The sequence below is a fragment of the Camellia sinensis genome, chromosome 3 (genome assembly GCF_055761805.1).
Source record: "Camellia sinensis isolate YWXY chromosome 3, ASM5576180v1, whole genome shotgun sequence".
Classification (NCBI taxonomy): domain Eukaryota; kingdom Viridiplantae; phylum Streptophyta; class Magnoliopsida; order Ericales; family Theaceae; genus Camellia; species Camellia sinensis.
In genome coordinates this window covers 178,360,903-178,383,890 of record NC_138963.1, presented here as the reverse complement: position 1 = coordinate 178,383,890, position 22,988 = coordinate 178,360,903, and the positions used below count along the sequence as shown (strand labels likewise).

General features: G+C 39.0%; 1 pseudogene across 1 annotated transcript; it reads left to right on the top strand.

Moving 5' to 3' along the window:
• Window positions 1-414: 414 nt before the first annotated feature.
• LOC114278135 (putative glucan 1,3-beta-glucosidase A) lies at window positions 415-22,069 on the top strand (annotated as a pseudogene). Its single transcript, XR_014364814.1, has 8 exons — window positions 415-748; window positions 838-957; window positions 1,076-1,249; window positions 4,480-4,637; window positions 20,435-20,604; window positions 20,935-21,090; window positions 21,285-21,636; window positions 21,719-22,069. The product of XR_014364814.1 is annotated as a putative glucan 1,3-beta-glucosidase A (transcript).
• Window positions 22,070-22,988: the final 919 nt, after the last annotated feature.

The following is a 22,988-nucleotide window of genomic DNA, read 5'->3' as shown; positions in this document are numbered from 1 at the left end:
TTGAAATGTCATTAGAGCCTTTTATGTTTATCGTTTTGTGGCATTTTTCAAAAACGTGCCACTAAATATCATTTTTGTGGCATTTTCTAAAAATATGCCACTAGTGTAGTGCCACTAAAGTATGTTTTTGTTGTAGTTTTGTGACACTTATTCATTGAAATGTCACTAGAGCCTTTTATGTTTATCGTTTTGTGGCATTTTTCAAAAACGTGCCACTAAATATCATTTTTTATGACATTTTCTAAAAATATGCCACTAGTGTAGTGCCACTAAAGTATGTTTTTGTTGTAGTGATATTTCAAGTGCGTTTTGATTGTGAAGAAGGTAGAATTTATAATTTTGTAGTGAGTGATTGACGAATGTTAAGAGACATAATGATTTATAATTAATCAAGGATATGACACCGTGATACTCATGGACAATGAAATAATTTTTCGTATGTATAGATGTATGTGTGTGCGCCTGTGCAAGGAATGTGAGAGTCAAACCCATAGAAAAAAACAAAAAAAAAGAAAAGAGAGAGAATAGCACTAGAAGTTGGAGAAGGATCAAAATGGCAACAGCACATGCAACACGAAGACACCCACTCCTATGCTTTTGTATCTTCGTCAGTTCTATGCTCTCTCTTTCTCATGGGAGGCTTACTCCCAATTTCAAAATTCGAGCCGTTAATCTTGGAGGTTGGTTGGTCACAGAAGGATGGATCAAACCATCTCTCTTCAATGGCATCCCAAACAAAGATTTCTTGGTTTGTACACAAACGACAACATCCAAAATTTCTTGGTTTTGATTTTACATCTTCTAACGGCTCAATCTTGTTTGAATTTTGATGATTAGGATGGGTCTGGGCTGCAGTTTAAATCAGTGACGGCTGGAAAATACCTTTGCGCCGAAACAGGGGGCGGTTCAATCATAGTTGCCAACAGGACTGTTGCTTCTAGTTGGGAAACATTCAAAGTAAATTTTTTTTTTTGGTCGAAAAACACAGATGACTTTGTGTTTTCTTTGATGGGTCTGAATTAAATTTTATAAAATTACTTTAATTTCTCTGTTTTTTGTCATTGTTGTGGTGAAGTTGTTGAGGGTGTTCAACAAACAATTTGTGGGAGTAGATAGTGGTGGAAATGGGATCGACATGGTACCTATTGTTGCAGACACTTCAGGTGGATCCGAAACATTTGAGATTGTCAAAAATTCTGATGATTTGAACCGTGTTCGGATAAAAGCTCCTGATGGCTTCTTCTTACAGGTTTCCCTTTATTTCTTCAATAATTTAAACTTTGCATACATTTTTTAAAATTCAGAGTAAATTCAAATTATAATTTGATCAAAATGATAATTAACTATATGCACCCACTTCAAACAAGATAATTCTATGGAATTACAGAAAAGCATAAAGTTAAAGCCTATGTTATTGGTTGTCAGCAACAATGGGGCAACCAGATAAGAATCAGATTCGGCAACTTCCGCAATACAGTAATGGGTCTCATTCAATGTATGCGTCAAATGAAAATTCATGAAGTTAGTGGCGTTTGAAAGGAATTTTCTTTCCTCTGTACTTTTCAAAAAAATAAAGATAAAAAATAAAAATAAAACTAAGTGCTTGCTTGGGAAGAACAAAAATGTGCACTTTTTTTTATATACAATATATTTATTTGGGTCACATCAATCAACATTTTCTCTCTATTTTTTTACATATTTTTTTTAATTATAAAAAGTTAAAAAGTACACTTATTTAGAATATCTCAAATCATCCCTAAATAAGTCAGTGTATTTTTAAAAGTAAGAGTTGTGCTATAAACATAAAAAAATTTCATAGAATTGTTCACATATGAGAGACAAAAGAGTCGAATGTCTCATCTATGAATAATTCTATAAAAAGATTTATGTGTTTATAGCTTTTTCAAAAGTAAAATGTTAAGGACTAAAATATTTTATTAATATTTTTACTAAATGTTTTACATGAGTACGAGACTCACACCATGTGAGTCTTACGTCCATATGAAATATTTAGTAAAAATATTAATAAAATATTTAAAATCTCTAAGATTACTCTTTTTACCAAAAATCTTACCAAACTAACATGACAACAAAAATTTTATAATTAAAAGTTTGTTTGTTTGTTTGTTTGTGTTTTTTTTTTTTTTTTTTCGTGTTTTGTTTTAGAGAACATAACTAAAAGTTATGTGACTTAAAATATTCATACAATTTTTATTATATATATTTTTATATAAAATGTATAAATATTTTAATTTTTTTAGAGTAAAGTTATATACACCAATTGGTATACTAATTAGTAATGTGATATAAAAATATTTTTGTTTTTTTTTAATTTTTTAATTTTTTTTTTAGAGAACATAACTAAAAGTTATGTGACTTAAAATATTCATACAATTTTTATTATACATATTTTTATATAAAATGTATAAATTTTTTAATTTTTTTAGAATAAAGTTATATGCACCAATTGGTATACTAATTAGTGATGCGATATAATTTTAGAAGTTTTGAATCTTTATAATTTGTAGAATGGGTGAGTCCATAGTTTTGAAGTAACAATATTCAAGCATATGTTAATACACTAATTGGTATACCAATTGGTGCATGTAGCACCACTGATTTTTTTAACACGTGTTTAAGAACACACGTTAATAGAATCGTTGAAAAAAAAAAAAAGAATCATTTTGATAAATATAAATATATATTATTTTCATTAAGAGGAGGATTCTCTTAAATCCAAAATCTAAATTGGAGGGGAATGTTTGGGTCTGTGGGTCACGGATCCTGTTTCGATGATCCGAATAGTTCATTTTGTCGAGCACCTTGTATATTTCATCCATAAAAAAATTAGATTGTTCTGATAATTAAAACTTGTTCAATTTATTATTTTTGTCATAAAAAATGTATGATTTATTTTTTAAAAATACAATCATTGTCCATTTTTTTAATGAAAAACACGATAAAGTGAACAAGTTACAATTATCAAATCAACGTAATTTTTTTTGTAGATGAAATATATGAAGTGATCAACAAAATCAAAGGTTCAGATTATCGAAACAGAACCCATGATGGTTCACAGGCCCAAACAACCCCCATCCTCCTTTGTCGAAATCCTAACCACCTAAATAGCCTCCATCCTCCTTTTCGTTATCCTAACCCAATCAGAAATGGAAAAAAAATAGTTTTTTGCACTTTGTTTTGTTGGTTTAGTCACAAATTATCTAAACATACCTTAGAAGGCGAAACTTCATAAAATAGCGAGGGCAATGGATTGTGATGACTTCAAAAAACAACCCGCTAGGTAGCTTGAAAAATTAGAGGCTCGAGTGGCCCGAAATCACAAAATGACATCATTTTGCCTTTTTTTTTTCTTTTCTTTTCTTTTCTTCTTCCTTTCCATAACTCGAAGAAGAAGCAGAAGAAGAGAAGAGGAGAGGAGAGAAAAGAAATAGAGCAGAGAGATTCAAACTCAAAAATCAAAAATCAAAACCAATACAAATCAAACCCACAAATTCGTGAAACACACACACACACACACACACACACACACACACACACACACACATATACAAATCTGGAAAATCAAAAGCCAAATCCATGAAAAACACACACACACATTTATACCTATATATACTTATCCATTCATGCCTATATATAAGGAACATAAAATTATTAAAAATAAAAAAAAATTCCACATAGATTGGGTCATCCACCCCCTCTTTGAGCAAGAGCACAGAGGTAACAAAACTCAAAAGAGAAAGAACATACTAATTTATGACACATACTAGTAGGAAGTTGTATAGTATTAGACAATCGGCATAGCATAGCAAAATGTCCATAGCCTTCTCTCAGCAGAGCTTGCTACTCAACGCTCTCACTCCATCTCACAAACCCAACAAGAACAAGAACTTGATTTCTCTGAATTCCATACCCATCCATGAAACACACACACACACACACACACATATATATATATATATATAGAAAAAGAGAAGAGGAGAAGAGAGAGGGCGGCGATGGAGGTGGTGTAGCGGCGATAGTGTAGCAATGATGGAAGAGAAAGAGGCGACGGCGACGTGAGAAAATCGGCTCCCCCTCCCTCTTCTTTCTTCCTCTCTCTTCTCTCTCTCTCTCTCTCTCTCTCCCTCCCTCCTCCCTCTTTCCCTCCCTCCCTCCCTCTGTTTCACAGATAAAAGAGAGGGAAAAAAAAAATCAAAACGACATCGTTTTGATTTCGAGCCACTCAAGCCTCAGAAATTTTGAGCTTTGAAGCATTTTTCTAAAAAAATTGCCAGTCTGTCTAAGAGTTCAGGAGAGGTAAAAAAAATGTTAAAAATGTAAGAATAATGACACAGTTTTATTTTAACATTGATAAATTACAAAGGACTACAATGACAATTTCAAACACATAGCCACATAAATCTCATTATCTACAAAAAAAAATTGTTACTTATTGACTTTCTCAAAAAGAATTTGTAGGTAATGACAGAGAATCTTGTGATAGCTGATTCAAAAGGAGATGGTAGTTGGGAAATGATGATCAATCTGTTTTCATCATTACAAACACTGGGGGGCTACATGGTGAATTTCAATTGACAAATGGTTATGGCCCAGTGAATGCGCCACAAGTTATGACAGTAAGTAGCACCTCATTCATTTAATTAAATAATTATTTTGTTATTGAGGCAGGGTAAAAATGCCACTAAAAAGTGGTTTATTACTTGAAGGAAACTGTTGGCTACATATTTTGTAAAAGCCAGTTACAGTTCGACACGTGGCAGAGTAAGGGTAATAAAGGGAGGTTATTCAAGCCTTTAATCCTGATCGTACACGTGGCAACAAATATTGGTCCTCACATGATCTGAGTAACACTAGATCAATGACGGGATGCAAGATGACATATCTTCAACGGTTACTCATATTCAAATTCAAGTACAAGAGGGAAACTCAACTGCCAGTAATGGCGTAATGGAGCTACTTGTAAGGAAGCATGATCAGCGATCATGGAGGAGCGGTTCGACAGTTCGAAGTGTAGTTCGAAGGTCATCACTGACGAGTATAAATAGCAGAGCAGCCCCTAGAAAAAAGGACGGACTCAGATCATACAAACCAGTCATTTACTTCATATATTTTCTTTTCCAGTCTTTTACATTTCCAGTCTTTAAATACCTGTTCTTTAAATACCTGCACTTTAAATACCCGCACTGCACTTCAATTCATAGGAGTAGCTTCAAGTAGATTCAAGTAGATTGCTGTTGTAAACCTCTCTGAGGCTGAGTTCGAACCATTGTAAGTGTTCATTTTTATGAAATACTTCAATTGTTCTTCATATTACTATTATTTCTATTAACTTCTCCTAAGTCAAGCCACCAGTAAAAGTCCTCTTCATTGAGGCTGAAAAGAACTAAAACACAATCGTCTGATAATTGGTTGGCAATCACAATTTCTGTAAGGACTGATTGATCCTTACTAGCACGCTCACATTCACAAAAATACCCTTCGAAAAGCCAAAAAGCCAACATATATTTTTGGCACGCCCAGTGGGACTTAATTAAAAATGGCTAGAAGAAGACGACAAGGAGAAAATGAACGCTTGGAAGAAGGCGTGGAAGGAGAGGTAGAAATACCAAATCCAGAGGATAATGTGGTAACACATCCTGTGGAAACTCCTGTATTGTCAGAACCTATGGTCGAACAGACCAGTACTTCTGGACAAGAACCATATGTTCATATTATTGGACAAAACCAAGGAATTGGACCGTCCACTGTGCCATTTATTCAACCAACAAATCCATGGGATGGTTTAGTAAATGCCATGGGACAACAATTAATGAACACAATGGAAAGGTGGGCAACATCCTTTTTGGATCGAATGAATACCCACCAACCAACAAACACAAGACACACGGAGGAAGTTGTAAATGTCCCCCAACAAAGATTGGCTAGAGAAAAACAGCCTATGCAAGTTAATGGACATTCTAATGGTCAAACTAGTACCCAAAACTTTGAAAGACCATCACCTCAGTCTTGGTATGAACCCATTTCAAGGCCTATAGCAGGCCAAAATGCCTCAGTACTTAATAATGAAGCCACACAGGTTGGTGGATCTGGCCAAGTACAAGAAACTGGCATAAGAATGGTTACAAATCCCATGTTCGAAGCTATGCCTGGCACAAGGGGGTACACTAATCCCTTATTCGAATTTACACCCGGGGGGTTGGAGGGTTTTCCTACAAATGGCAGAGACACGACACCTGTTCCAGCACCTTTTGCAGGTCCTTTCGCAGGTCAGGCTCAAAGGGGTTACCCACACCCTCAACAGCAACCTGCACCGCAAGGACAACCAGCCCCAAATTTACCACCTTATGGACCAAGAGGACCACAAGCACAAGTTTGTCCACCAAATCCTGTGTTTGCCCCTCCAGTAGTGGTTCAGCAGGCACAAAATATGGTCCCTAGAGACCAGATTGCTGATATTGTTAGGGAGATATGTGGACCAATGGCTCGGGGGGTCCAGACTCCTATATACAGAAAACCATACCCAGAATGGGTAGATAGGGTACATGAATACCCAAGGGGATTCAGGATACCAGATTTTACCCTTTTTTATGGGACTGGAAATCAATCAACGATAGAACATATTGCTAGGTTTGCCGCTCAATGCGGTGAATTTACTAACCATGACTATATGAAACTGAGATTATTTCCAAATTCCCTAACGGGGGGAGCATTCGTATGGTACATCAACCTTACACCTGGCTCCATTCAAAATTGGCAACAAATGGAAGAGGCATTTCATGCCCAATTCTTCCAATCAGAGCCAGAAGTATCTATGGCAGATTTGGCTAGATTGAGTCAAAGGCCTGAAGAAAAGGCTACTCAGTTTATTGCCAGATTTAAAAGGGCTCGAAATAAATGTAGAGTCATCCTGCCAGAACCAGAATTCGTCAGATTGGCTCAAAATGGTTTAGAATTCAGGCTTCGAAAGAAGTTTAATTCAACTGAATTCAGAGATTTGGTCGAATTAACCTATAAGGTGTCTCGATATGAAGCATTATTAGAAGAGGAACAAGATCGAAATAATGCATCATATAAGACATATTATAGAGATCCTAATTATGAAATAGATGCAGCAGAGATTGTAGGCAAAGAACCTGTAATTTGTGAAGCATTAATTCATAAGGATACAACTATAGACCAACAGTTTAAAAAGAAAGACTTTCATAGAAAATACTCTTTCGATTTAACAAAAGCAGATGACATCTTTGATCATTTGCTCGCGGCTAATTTCCTTAAGTTACCTAAAGGAGTAAAACTACCATCTCCAGATGAACTAAAAGGAAAAGTATACTGTAAATGGCATAATTCTTGGACTCACTCGACTAAAAACTGCATTGTTTTTCGAGACAGGATCCAAGAACAGATTCGAAAAGGAAGTTTGAAGTTCTCAGCTAAAACAGAAAAAGCCATGGGAATTGACAGTGATCCCTTTCCAGAAGTTGGAGAGGCAGCAGCCAATGTCATTACATCAGACTTTCAGAACTTGTCCTTGACAGAATTGGAGGAAGTCAATGTGCAGATGCATGTTGCTAATCAAACCAACATCAAGAAGAATGCTAGAAGCCTACCAGTTATTGAACAAGGTTTCTCACACCAGAAGGAACATTCTGATGAAGAATCACTGGATGGTGATTCTTTAGAAGCAGCGGTAATGCAGAGAATGTGCCCCAGGTGCAGACTCAGTTACAAGTGGTTGAAGGGGCTCCCAACTGATGGGAAGCAATACTACAGGGACGTTCAGAGACGTCCTAAGTCAACCAATGCTTACAACAAAAGGCCGTATCCGGCTAGTGATAGGCAGAGACCACCAGTGGTTGAGCCTGTGGTGAACAGAATGCATGACAAAGGCAAGAAGCTCTTGCATGAATCCAGGCCACATAACTATTATAGAATGGAGAGTAGCCATTCTGAAAGAAAACTGGAGAGAGGTTCGGTTCATGGAATCAAAGCCAGAGATTGGCCCCCTAGACCAGTTTTACGCAGGACAGAAAATGGTCACCCTTATCGAAGGTCTGAATCAGATTCAAAACATGAGGACAAAACCAAGCACTTACCTTTACGGCCAGTTTCGAAGATGGCTTCGAAGGTGGAAAAGGGCAGTTCAGCATCTGAATCAGCAAGTTCATGGGTACCTGGAGTCCCAGACTGGTTTGTAATGCAAAACAAACCTAGAGAATTGCCTGTTCGAGGAGATGTTGTAAACCAAGGCAGGATGATCAGGCCTCCTATGGTGGCTCCAAATAATTGGGTGCTGCTTAAACACCCAAAGACAAGGGAACCAGATATGGTCCCAGTCAACTCAAGATCACAGAGAAGAAAAATTCAGCGCAGGTACACCCAGTATCAGAAAGATCTGAAGGAAAGTGGAGAAAATTCTTCACCAGTCAAAACGGAAGGAAGGAAGAACCCAAAGTCAGACCATGCTCCAAAGCCAGTTCCACAGAGCAAAGTGGTCTGCAGCCGAGAACAGTTGGCCAAAGTTCATTCTGAACTGAAAACCAGAGAGAAGGCTAGTTTGGTAGGGTTGGAGAAAGCTTTGATGGAGACAGATAGCGAGACCGAAGAAGAGATTAGCATAAGCCAGAAGAAAGAGGTCGTGGAAGAAGAGATGTTCGAAGCCTTCATAGCTGAGCAAACGTTTCTGACTGAAGAGCCAGTTGAGAAAGATCCTTCGAAGGGATCAGTTAGCAATGAAATACCATAATGTATCATGCAGGATGTTTCTGAGGGAGTCAACCATAGTAACCAAGAGGGTGAACAAGTACAGCCAGCCATCCAGTTTGGCTCGTTTCCCCCAGTATCAGTGAACATGGTACACATACTACCACAGGAATTCCAAGCTGGAGATGAAAATCAAGAGGGGCAGGAAGCTGATCTAGTTCAGATCTCTAGTGAAGACTCGCAAGCAAGCATGGTGCAAGATAACTTCGAAATGGTTACCCCGATGGAAGATGAATATGAAAGTGAGGAAGTAGTAAGCATCAATCTATCGTATCCATTCGAGTACCCCTCAGATTCGATGACGCAGCACGTCAGGCCATTGTACATCAAGGCTTTCTTTGATGGGATACAGCTGAACCGAGTCCTGATAGACAATGGGGCAGCAGTAAACCTACTCCCGAAATCTTCTTTGAAGAAACTAGGGAAAAAGAATCCCAGGTTGATACCAACCAGCACAACCATTGCTGGTTTTGCTGGAGATAAGCAAATGGCTCAGGGGATTCTACCCATTAATTTAAGTGTGGGAACCAGGGATTGTATGACCGCATTCTTCGTAATCGACAGTAATGCTAAATACAATGCTTTGCTTGGAAGGGATTGGATCCACACTAACAAATGTGTGCCTTCTTCTTTACATCAGAAAATCATGATGGCTTTAGGCAATGGAGAGACAGAGGAAATCGATGCAGATCCTCAACCCTTCATAGCCTGTGCAGACTTTGCAGAGGCTAAATTGTATATTGAGGGAGTGACACCTCTCAGTATACTGATGAAAGATGACAGCTCAGCCGAAGTGACGGTTGATAAGGAGGTGACGCACCTGAAGCACTTAGTCCAAAAAAGTGCTGATGAAGAGGTTGTCCTTAGAGATGACAATGATGCCTGGTTATAGGCAAAGAGAGGAACCACAAGAAGCCAAGTCCTTGGCTTTGATTAAATTTTCAGCATTGGACATAAAAGCAATAGTCCAGAAAGTTCAGGAGCAAGAGAGAGAGGCCATGATAATTGGCTGCAAACAGCAGCAGCAACAGGCTAGAGTCTTGACTCTTGGTAAGTACTGTGCCTTGGACATTGAAACAAAAGTCCAGGAGATACAGGAAGAGGAAGCCTTGTGGACAGATTTTGTCTATGAGGAGGAGGACAGAGACATTGAATTGAAGAATCTGGGGGCAGAACCAAGCTTGAAGATCACTTCAAAGGTAGAAGAAACAAGAGGGAGTTCTCATGCACAAGATCCTTTAGAAGAAGTAAATCTAGGGGAAGGTTCTGTACAACAGCCCACCTATATAAGTGCTTGTTTGAATGCTCTGGACAGAAACCAGCTATTGGTTGTTCTGAAGAAATACAAAGATTGCTTTGCATGGTCTTATAATGAACTACCAGGATTGGATAGGTCATTAGTGGAACATAGGCTCCCCATGAAGCCTAATTTCAAGCCTTACAAGCAGAAATCAAGGAGGATGAGTCCAGAAGTAATTCAGAAGGTCAAGGAAGAGATCCTTAGACTCCTCAAGGCAGGTTTTATTAGAACAGCCAGGTATGTCGAGTGGCTATCTAATATTGTGCCTGTAGTCAAGAAGACTGGAAAAATGAGGATATGTATTGATTTCAGAAATTTAAATCTGGCAACTCCCAAAGATGAGTACCCTATGCCCATAGTGGACTTGCTGGTGGACAGTTCAGCAGGTCACCATGTCTTGTCAATGATGGATGGGCATTCCGGCTATAACCAAATCTGCATTGCAGAGGAAGATATCCACAAGACAGCATTCAGATGTCCTGGGAATATTGGCACCTTTGAATGGGTTAAGATGCCATTTGGTCTAAAGAATGCTGGAGCTACATATCAAAGAGCCATGAACACTATCTTTCATGATCTTATTGGAGGATATTTGGAATGTTATATTGATGACATTGTGGTTAAGTCCCAATCCATGGAGGAGCACCTGTTTCACTTAGAAGCAGCTTTTGAAAGGATGAGGAAGTTCAAGTTAAAGCTCAATCCTCTTAAATGTGCTTTTGGTGTATCATCTGGAAATTTCTTGGGCTATGTTGTTCACAAGAAAGGAATACAGATTGATCAGAATAAAGCCAAAGCAATCATTGAAGCCAAACCCCCATCAAGTAAGAAAGAATTACAAAGGTTCCTTGGGCAGGTTAACTTTCTTCGAAGGTTCATTTCTAACACTGCAGGGAAAACTAAAGTATTTTCTTCCTTGTTAAGGCTGAAAGATAAAGAGGAATTTATGTGGACAGCAGAGCATCAAATTGCTTTCGAAGGTATCAAGGCCTACTTGGCCAACCCTCCAGTGCTGATGCCACCAAAGGGTAACAACCCCTTGAAGTTGTACATAGCTGCAGCAGAAGATTCATTGGGAGCTTTCTTGGCCCAAGACAATGAAGAAGGCAAGGAGCAAGCTGTTTATTACCTTAGTAGGTTTTTAAATTCTTGTGAATGTAAATACTCAGCTGTTGAAAAGTTGTACCTTGCTTTGTATTTTGCTGCAATAAAATTGAGATACTATCTTTTACCTACAACTGTCTTGGTAATTGCAACCACGGATTTGGTTAAATATATGTTATCTAGACCAATGTTGAGGGGAAGAATTGGCAAATGGATGCTTGCCTTATCAGAATTTCATCTAGAATATGTCCCTCAAAGGGCAGTAAAAGGGCAGGTTTTAGCCAATTTTTTGGCAGATCATCCATCTCAAACAGAGAGCCAGGAGATAATGGAACTTGGTATGGCCAGTGTTGAGCCATGGCAAATGTGGTTCGATGGGTCGAAAGCAAATGGGTTAATTGGAATTGGTATTGTAATCAAGTCTCCACAGGGGACAGAAACTACCCATGGTTTTAGAGTGGATGAAGCTACCTGTTCCAATAACCAGGCTGAATATGAAGCCTTAATTGTGGGACTAGAGATTCTTATTGGATTACAAGTACATGCAGTTGACATATTTGGAGATTCTCAATTGGTGGTTAACCAAGTGAAAGGAATTTTCAAGTGTCAAAGCATAAGTATCCTGCCATATTATGTTGTTGCATTACATTTGCTTTCTCAGTTTCAAATAGCAAATGTAACCCATGTTCCAAGATTCTTGAACAATAGAGCCAATGATGTGGCTCAAAAGGCTTCGAACTTCAAGAGAAGGGATAATACCCAAAGGGACATAAGCCAAACAACATATCAGAGATTAATACAACCTTTGAATAAAAGGAATGTGATCTTGGAAGTCAATCATAATGACTTACAAGAACAAGATTGGAGGCATCCAATAATGCAGTACTTGGCTGGTCCATCTTCGAAGGCCAGTAGAAAAGTTAAGTTGCAGTCTATGCAATATATGATATATGGTAATGCTCTCTACAAAAGGGGGGGAGATGGCTTATTGTTAGAATGTCTAGGCCCGAAAGAAGCATTAACAGCCATGGCTGAGGTTCATGAAGGCATCTGTGGTGCTCATCAACCTGGTGTAAAAATGAGATGGTTGCTTCGAAGGCATTCCTATTATTGGCCAACCATCCTTAAAGACTGCATAGAATATGCAAAGGGATGTCAGGCATGTCAAAAGCATGGCACAATAAGGCACGTGCCCATAACTGACCTACATGCAGTAGTGAAGCCTTGGCCATTCAGAGGGTGGGCCATGGATATGATGGGAAAAATACACCCACCTTCTTCGAAGCATCATTGTTTCATTTTAGTGGCCACTGACTACTTCACTAAATGGGTCGAAGCTAAGCCATACAAGGCTATAGACCAAACAGAGGTTATTGGTTTTATTAAAGATTTGATCCATAGATTTGGCATCCCGCAAACCATAACAGTTGATAATGGAACTATGTTTGATGGGAAGATGGTGAAGGCTTTTGTGGCAGAATTTGGAATTAGCCTTGTTAATTCCACACCCTATTATGCACAAGCTAATGGTCAAGCTGAGTCATCCAATAAGTCCTTGAAAAAAGGAATACAGAAGGTTGTGGATGACAATCCCAGGGATTGGCATAACTTATTATTGGATGTTTTGTGGGCATATAGAACCTCACCGAGGTCAAGCACAGGAGTCACTCCCTACGCCTTGGTGTATGAACATGATGCAGTCTTACCAGTAGAGATTAATGTTAAATCTTTGAGAGTAAGATGTCAAGATCAATTGAATCCTGAACAATACCATCAAAGTATGTGCTTAGAAATAGAAGGCATAGATGAAGCCAGAATTTTGGCATTAAATAGCATTCTTTTCCAAAAGAAGAAAGCAGCCAAGAATTATAATAAGAAAGTCAAACACATTGGCTTTGATGAAGGTGATTTGGTATGGAAGACAATACTCCCAATTGGGATTAAAAGCCATAAGTTTGGCAAATGGTCACCTAACTGGGAAGGACCATATCAAATTCATAGGGTTCTGCCTTTTGGAGCATACCATTTAAGAAATTTGAATGGTTATGTACATCCCAAAAAGATTAATGGCAGATATTTAAAACCTTATTTTCCAATCATTTGGGAAACACGAGGGATAGAGTAAACATCATATGCAAGCATCATATGCAAAAACACAAGCTTGCTCAAATGATATACAAAATATTGTGCTTTCATAAAGAATCAAGTACATTGTGCCACAAATTGGCCCAAAAATCATTACAATGCTTTAGTTGTTTTTCTACAATAGCTTTCCTATTGCTAAGGGAAGGAAATAATTGGATAGCCACAGCCATGTCTTCTTTTCGATTAGCCAGCCCTTGATTGGTGATGTGCAGTTTCTTATCAGTTCGAACCAAGGCTTGGTTTACTGCGGCTAACTCTTCTTCAAGCTGAGCTTTTTTCTCCAGAAGTTGGACTCGAAAGTGGGAGGCAGAAGAGTGTTGTTCTTTCAGAGTCGATACTTCAGTATGCACTTGAGAAACAAAACTCTGGTCCTTAGCCAGCTTCTCATCCGCAGTTTTAGCAGCATGACAAATATTGAGATAAAAATCAATAGTAGCTGCAGCCTAAGATAGATGACTTGAGACACTCATGGCAGACTGCTCAGCAATGTTACAGCATTGAAGGAACCCATTCCTGATGATGGGCCTTTGTAGAGCCTCGAAGGGGATCCTTGAAAAAGAAGTCAACAGTTGCAAGCATGTGTCCAAATCTACTAAAGGTGCAAAAGGCTTGTTGCTGGAGGAAGGAGAACTCTTGAAGATTTCCAATAGGGAGTCAGCCAAGGCTAATGGCTCAGCTTCAGCAGTGGAGGTGGGAGAGGTAGAAGGTATGTCAAAGAGACTAGCTAGTCTTCCTTCAAAAATGTCTACCTCATCCCTTGACATGAAGGGCATAGAGAGTGTTGTGGTGGAAGACGCAAAGGGCTGCATAGGGATGGGAGAAACGGATGGAGCATCTTTGGCAGCCTCTATGGGCTTGGCCACCAGCAAATCAAGAGAAGAGGGACTGGAAGTAGGCATTGGTGATGAACCATGAATTGAAGGGCTACTAGTGTCTTCTGTGGAAGAATCAACTGCCATTGGGAATGGAGTAGCAGTTGGAGTTTCTATAAAGGATGGAGAAAGAGCAAGGCTTGAAGGAGAAGTAGACTGAGGTAGGTTACGAGCCAAAAAAGGGAGGTATGGCTTTAATCCAAGAAAATGAGATGCAGGAATACTGGAGTCTAAAGAAGGTATGACAAATATAGGCTTTGGAAGTGGAAGTACGACTCGAACAACCCTGACATTCTGTATTTAGTCAACCTCAACCGAAATTGAGGAAGGTCTCATTGGAAAGGTGAGTGCAGTAGTTATCACTGCAAAAGGAAGAAATACAGAACAATGTTAAACTTCAATACCACAAGCTGACAAAGTAAAAAACAGCAGAGGTATGAAAGAAATTACTTGTTCCAGAGGCGCTAGTATTGATGGGAGAACTGCGGAGAGAGTAATGTCCAGCAGTCTGCTGCCTTCTTACCATTTCCCCTTGTGTTGCATCGGCAGCAGCAGCTTCCTCTCTTTGCTCTTGCCATCTTTTCTTGGCCCTCTCAAATACAACGATTGCCTTGGAATGTTCTTGTTCGACTGCCTTGGCGGCTGCTTTATGAGTAGAGTCCTCAATATAGTCAGTGACAAGAACAGTCATTTTCTTTCTCTTCTCCCTTGGCAGAGATACAACCAATTCTTTTCCAACCTCCCCTTCTTCAGATCGGGGTTCAGACTCTCCAAAGATAAGTTCTTTCTCCGCTATTATGGTGGTTGCCTCGCTAACAGGATTTTCAATGACATCAGATGAAGATACAGCTACCTTTTGTCTCTTTGTTCTTTGTAAGGGCACTTCCTTCTCTGACTCAACCTCTCTTTCTTCTTCAAGAGATTCAGGTACTTCAGGAGGAAGGACTAGTCTCCTTTTTGTTTTTTGTTGTTGTTTCTTCTTGAGAATAGCTAAAGTTTCGGCTCTCTTGGGAGACTCTTCTTGTGGAGACCCTACACCAAAAGCATGAGTATAAGGAAACCAACAAAAGATTCAGAAATAAAAAGGGAGGAGAAGAACTTGAAGATAATCACCCTTCTTCGAAGCAGCTCTAGTAACCCTGGCTGGAAGGGGTAAAGTGGCAGGAGTAGTGGTGACAACTTCAGGAGGGGGAGAAGTGTTCTGGGCTGTTGTTGACTTATCCTTCGAAGGCAATCCCAACCCCACCAACAAGTCATGAGGGTGTGCAGAGAGGCGCACTTCCATATTGGCTGTCCACCAGTTCTTAAATCTTTTTAAGACTGAGCCAAAGGGGCGAAAGGGGATAAATTGGAATTCACTCAATTCCTTCAGCAGTCTGAGTACTGCTGCCTCTGGCTTGGATTTGGGTATTCTCAAATCTCTGGCAGTAAGATGGACATTTGAAAGACTGCAAAGAGGAACAGGTATCTCTTGAGAGAGCCCAAATTGCCTTGCAAATTGGGAAGGGCAGTATACCTCAGATATGCATTTATAGGCTCGAGGGTTCAGAGTGCCAATGAACAGCTCCCTTGGTAATAATATAGAGGCCCACATATCTTTGTGGGGAGAAGTGGAACATTCCTTATCAGCCAGAAAAGATTGTAGCCAGGTTGGCCCTCTATTGGCTTCGAAAGGACAAAAGAAGGAAGCAAATGGAGAGATAGGAAGTTGATAAAAGAAGGAGAAGTAATAAGCAAAGGAAGCAGGGTAAAGGGCAATCCTAGCATATTTTTCTCCGTAAGTACTAGGATCCTGAACAAGGAATCCTAAACACTTGGGATGTAGGTCAGTGAAATAAGCAAAGAGCCAGAGTTGGAGCACCCAGAGGGGACCTCCTTGGTTAGCATCGAGGGGTTTTTCGCAAAATTGGGAGCAGGTTCTGTAGACATGACCTAGAAGATAAGGAGCAAGAGCGATATGTTTATTCAAGACGAGTGCCTTCGCAAGTGGAGCAAACTCAGGCATAATCCTCTGAGATGAGGTGCAAAAGAGGAATTTGCATAACCAGTATAATATGAAGGAGAAGAATTCTCTGTCCCGCACAGGACCTTCTCTCTTATTTTCAGCCTTTACGAAGTCACTATAAGAAGAGTTTAGGGCTGGGAGAGAAAATTTGACAGGAAGGTCTGGATAGTTGGGAGTAAAAGGAGAACCATGGGGTGAAAGCCCTAGGAGATGGCAAATATCAAGAACGGTGGGGGCCATCATACCGCACCGAAACTGGAAGAAATTGAAAGCCATATTCCAAAAACATAAGGCAGCAGGAATCAAAAAGGGGTCTTCAGGAATAATGAACCTGGAAAGTCGAAGGGCATCGAGGATATAAAGCTCTTGCAGGTCATCTTCTCTCGCAGGCACCACTCTGTCATACCATTCCTCCCAGTCAGTCCTCAATGTCGGCCAGCAGCGATGAGGACGGTTTACCCTCCAAGTTCCCCAATCAAGCCTTCCTTCGTAAAGAAGGAAATGGTCCTCCAAACGAGGGTACAGAGCTGGGAGTTGAGCAGGAACCTCCCGGAAGATAGGACCTAGGACGTACTCCTGTTTGTTGCTGTGGCGAGGAACGAAAAGACGACCATCGATGTTACTTGACTCACCAGATGTCAGCTTGCTGATTTCTTCATCGATACAATGTTTCAAAGCCATGGTAGGACTGATATGGTCGCCAGCAAGTACTTTTAGAGAGGAAGGATCCATTGGTAGTAAGCAAAAGAAGAGCAAAGAAGATCAGAAGAACCAGTAGAGAGAAGGGTTTGTAAAAGGCAAGAGATTTCGGAACACGAAACGAGAGGGTTTTAAAACCTTTGTGTCCGAAATTATACCCCGTAAGTCGTTAAGTACTAAAAGTACGAATGCGAGAAATTTCTTCCAATATTGATAGTTTTGGAGGGAAAAGCTTATTCCGGGGATTGGGGCCAGCTTCGAAATGAAATATTTGGCTTCGAAAACAAGATCTTGGCGTCAAAAAATCAAATAACAACGGCTTCGAAATACATAAGTCAGCTTCGAAGCCTAGTATATGCTTAAAGGTGCTAAATTGCTTGGTTATGGGTCTGTTTAGGGGTTATAAATCAAAGTAACAACCTTCGGAGCAAAACCTAGTATTCTCTGAGTATGAGAAACGCTGTTCGGAGCATACTACATGCTTAAAAATGCTTGAATGCTCAAAGTATTGGTCTACTTCAAAAAATCTAAAGACCTGTTTGAAGGTTATCAGTCAAAATGACAACATTCGAAGCAAACCCTAGGACTCTTTAAGGAAGAGGGGCACTGTTCGAAACATCCAAGACCAATCATTGGTTTCTATATGAGCAAGAAGGAATTGCCATATGTTGCCCTTCGAAGCCAAAAGAGATCAGTTTAAAATTAATTGGCTTTATCAACCATGACCATATATTGGTTACAATTAGTGTTGAAGAGTAAAGTCATTCGAAGTACTAAAATAATAACTGCCAGAATTGTCAATTTTACACCATGAATTGGAAAAAGACATGATTGGTTCTTTTAGTACTTCATTTGATTCGAAGGATGAGATTGTTCAAATTCGAAGTTACGAGTTAGCTGTTAAAGATAAAAGGAAACAGAGTCAAACAGTGTTAAGTACAGAAAGACTTTGTTTATATTAAAGCCAAGACGATTACATTAAGTGACCCTATCTGGGTACAAATTCAAGTTCATAAAAATAAGGAATAGAATAAATAACGAGGTCATGAAATTTTGTCCAGCAATGGTCAATAAATTTCTGTTCTTTCTTTATTATTTCTTCTATCTCTTCCAAAGTTGGCTGCATAAGCTGATGAGCTCTCACTTCATAATAGAGTTCTTCAGCCTTTGTTTCGAAAGCCTCTTCCCTCGATTTTTGTTCCAATTCATCTATAACCAAATCATCCCAGTACGCAGAATCTTTATTCCTGAAGTCATCGAACTCTTCGATAAAATTCTCTGCTTCATACTGGGCATGAATTCGGAGAGATGAAAGTTGATCCAGATTTTGGATGGTGATCTTAGAATTCTGATGCCAGTAGAGGAGCACTGGGAGTTGGTCCAAAAACAAATAAAGCTCTGCCTGGGCAAGAGGGTTGAGGACATGGCCCCTAGTCAGGATATCACAAGCCCATTGAAAGTTCTTAAGAGGAATGTCATCCTCAAGAACATTGAAGGGCAGGTGGGAGAAAGCCGCGAGCAAAAGTTGAGCTTGCTTTCGCTCGGCTGGAGAAGGGGGTGACGGAGGTTGGTAAGATGGAAAAACTTTGTCCATTGGAAGGGCAAGTCTTAGTTTCTCTATCCAAGAAAGAATGGGAGAAGGAGAAGGAGAAGATGATCCTGCTTCGGAAGATGGGAAGAGAGTAGATGGCTCTGCTTCAGAAGACAAAGGGGAGGGAGTAGATGTTTCTATCTCAGAAGGTGCAGAAGAGGGTGTGGATGCCTCTATTATGGGAGATGGCACGGGAGCAGAAGAAACAAAGGCATTAATGTAATCAAGCCAATCAGAAGAACAAATCTTCGCCTTCTTGGCTAAGAATGAAGGGGTATACCCTTGTGCTTCTTCTGGTTGCCGGGCAGGGTGCATTATCTTTGTAGGCATGGAAGAAGTATACCAAGCCACAAGCAGAGTCTCTTCCAAGCTACGTCGAAGGTCAATGGGCACGTAAGGGTAGACCACTGAGCTTCGAGCGTAGGAGGGAAACTCCAAGGGGTCAGTGAACTCAACAAAATGGTGATTGATTCGCTCCCTTAAATCATAAGTCTCAGGAGTTGACCAGCTTGTCCAGCCAGAAGCCCCAGAGAGTGGAGAGGTTATAGTTTCATCCCATGCAGAGGTCTGTGAAGAAGAGTTTCCTAAGTCCATATTTTCAACTTGTCGAAGCAAAGGCTTGAGAGTAGTTCGGTCAAAATATAAAGGGAGCTTAGGGGAAGAACTCTTTGTGTCTGTAAGTTTGTAAACCAAGGGATTGAAGGCAATGTGTTCGTAGTCCAAAGGTTTATAATCTGCAAAAGCCTCCATTACCTGAATAGAGAAGGGCGGGTAAAGGTGGCTAATGAATGCGTGGAGATTCTTTCGAGGAGGAATAACATCACTCAAAGGCTCTTCATATGCTTGATCAGTAGTAAGGAAAGTTGATGCAGCCATAGCCTGTTCGAATACTAAGGTATTGGGATGTTCAACGAGTTAATGCAAATAATCACCAAATGGATGACGGTTGTATTTCCAGAATTTGGACTCCATACACGATCTAGAGGCGCGGGAAAACTGTAATCCACTAATATCACCAAGTATTGGGTATATTAGTGCGGGGGGTAATGTTGGCTACATATTTTGTAAAAGCCAGTTACAGTTCGACACGTGGCAGAGTAAGGGTAATAAAGGGAGGTTATTCAAGCCTTTAATCCTGATCGTACACGTGGCAACAAATATTGGTCCTCACATGATCTGAGTAACACTAGATCAATGACGGGATGCAAGATGACATATCTTCAACGGTTACTCATATTCAAATTCAAGTACAAGAGGGAAACTCAACTGCCAGTAATGGCGTAATGGAGCTACTTGTAAGGAAGCATGATCAGCGATCATGGAGGAGCGGTTCGACAGTTCGAAGTGCAGTTCGAAGGTCATCACTGACGAGTATAAATAGCAGAGCAGCCCCCAGAAAAAAGGACGGACTCAGATCATACAAACCAGTCATTTACTTCATATATTTTCTTTTCCAGTCTTTTACATTTCCAGTCTTTAAATACCTGTTCTTTAAATACCTGCACTTTAAATACCCGCACTGCACTTCAATTCATAGGAGTAGCTTCAAGTAGATTCAAGTAGATTGCTGTTGTAAACCTCTCTGAGGCTGAGTTCGAACCATTGTAAGTGTTCATTTTTATGAAATACTTCAATTGTTCTTCATATTACTATTATTTCTATTAACTTCTCCTAAGTCAAGCCACTAGTAAAAGTCCTCTTCATTGAGGCTGAAAAGAACTAAAACACAATCGTCTGATAATTGGTTGGCAATCACAATTTCTGTAAGGACTGATTGATCCTTACTGGCACGCTCACATTCACAAAAATACCCTTCGAAAAGCCAAAAAGCCAACAGAAACGTATTTAAAAAAGGAAAAAGAACTGATTAGAGAGATGTCTGTAATTACGATCATAATTATATGTCAAGAAAATTTGATGGGTTGTGTACATCTCAGGAGCATTGGAATACATTCATTGTTGAAGATGACTTTAATTTCATATCAAGCAACGGAATAAATGCAGTAAGAATTCCTGTAGGGTGGTGGATAGCTAGTGATCCAACCCCTCCACAACCTTATGTCGGGGGATCCTTGCAAGCCTTGGATAATGTTTTCATTTGGGCACAGTATGTCTCTTAACCCCCGATTGATCTAAAACTAAAAAATTGCAAATCACAACAAATGAATCTTTGTATAAAAATTCATGTTGCCCTATTTGCAACGCATTTGCAATCATGGTGAGAATTTTGAAACACAATGGGCTTAGGTGAGCATCAATTTTGAGTGTTTCAATACTGGCTTGTCCAAAAAATTATTTGTTTTCACACTAGACATTGTAAAATTAAATTAGACATATTTTTAAGCATGATAGGCTAGCCATGGACAAATTGACACCTTAATATATATATATATATATATAGTGATATTTTTGATTCATAGAGGTCTTATGTTTGTAGAAAAGATGGAATTAATGTCATTATTGATCTACACGCTGCACCTGATTCACAAAATGGCTACGAGCACAGCTCTTCTAGAGATGGGTCTCAAGAATGGGGACTATCGGATCAAAACATACAACAAACAGTTAATGTTATAGATTTTCTGACCTCCAGGTACAACCATTCATAATTACATGCATTTTGGACCATACTTGACTTTCATAGAACAATATGGTAACAATTGGTCTCTTATAATTTTTTGTTTTGCACACATATAGGTATGCTAATAATCCAAGCCTCTATGCGGTTGAGTTGATGAATGAACCTCTCACCTGGAGCATCTCTCAATAGCCTGAACAAGTATATAGGTATGCTAATAATCCAAGCCTCTATGCGGTTGAGCTGATGAATGAACCTCTCTCATGTGGAGCATCTCTCGATAGCCTGAACAAGTACTATAGTGCTGGTTACAATGTTGTTCGAAAGTACTCCTCCACGGCTTATGTGATCATGTCAAACCGTCCAGGAGCAATTGATCCACAAGAACTTTTTCCTATTTGCCAACAGCTTAGAGGGCGGTCATTGATATCCATTACTACAATCTCTTCTCCAATAGCTTTAACAACATGAGTGTTCAACAAAACATTGATTTTATCTTCAACAACCGATCAGCACAGTTGAATCAAGTTACTACATCGAATGGACCCCTCACTTTTATAGGTATACAATCCCAAAATGCCAAAATAATCTCTTTTGTTTTTTGTTTCCATTTTTTTCATATTTGTATGATTTGAAGTTGCAGGGGAATGGGTTGCTGAGTGGAAAGTAAGTGGGGTAGCAAAAAAGGATTACCAAAGGTTTGGTAAGGCCCAGTTGGAAGTGTATGGGAGGGCTTCGTTTGGGTGGGCTTATTGGACCCTGAAGAATGTGAACAATCACTGGAGTCTGAAATGGATGATCAGCAATGGTTATATCAAGCTTTAAATTATTTTATTTTTTTTGGGTGGGGAAATGATTGTAATATGGGTCAATTTGACTTTTTCATGGTGGGCTTGTCCCATTGATTATTTGCCTTTTGTTAGAGTTAAATGTAGCTGTGATGCTTTTATTTTATTTTATTTTATTTTTTCAGTGAAAGCAAAATTCAATCCTAGCAATTAGTAATAAATAATAACAGTTTATCATGAATGTTAAATAATAATAATTATTATTATAATAAGAGCACATAAAATTGGCGTTTCTATTGCACAATTAATAATATAAATTGGCAAAAATTCAATACTATTCCTTGTTTGGTTACTCCTAAAATAGGCAGCAAAACAAAGCATCTTTCTCTCACAATTAATTAAAACAAATACAAACGATCCTCATATCTTTAATGAACTGATATCAAGAACGTTACAACCCTTCTCAATTAAAGCATCACATCCTATAAAGACATATATGTACACATACATACATCTGTATTAGTTTTTGCCACTCCATTAACAAAGAGCTAGGAGTGGTTTTTAAATAAAAATGACAATAATATGGTCAACAAGGAAGCTATTAATTAGCATTTTTGCTTCTTGTTTGATATATGTTGCATGCGGGAAGGCCGATCCCCATTTTCGTGTCCGAGGTGTTAACCTTGGAGGCTGGCTCCTTGTAGAAGGATGGATTAAACCATCTCTTATTCATGGAATTCCAAACAAGGACTTATTGGTTTGTATATCTATATATGTAGAAGTTATTTTATATAATCACATGATTTTTTAATTTTTATTATTGTTTACCTCCTATATGGGGCCACAGATATTGTGTCTCAAATTGTCTCTGTCTTAATGCATTTCTTAGCATAACGTGAGAATCTCAAAACATAAAAGATATATAAGACTCAAACGTGAGAATCTCAAAATTTTCATGCCATAATTATATATGACTCAAAATGGATTGAAATAAAGTGACAAAAAATTTCATATCTTGTATGAATCCACACATAAAAGATATATCACTTGATGAATTGTTTAATTTTTTTTCACTTTTCTATTTTGATTAACACAGTAAATGATATGCACATGTTTGTTGTGTAA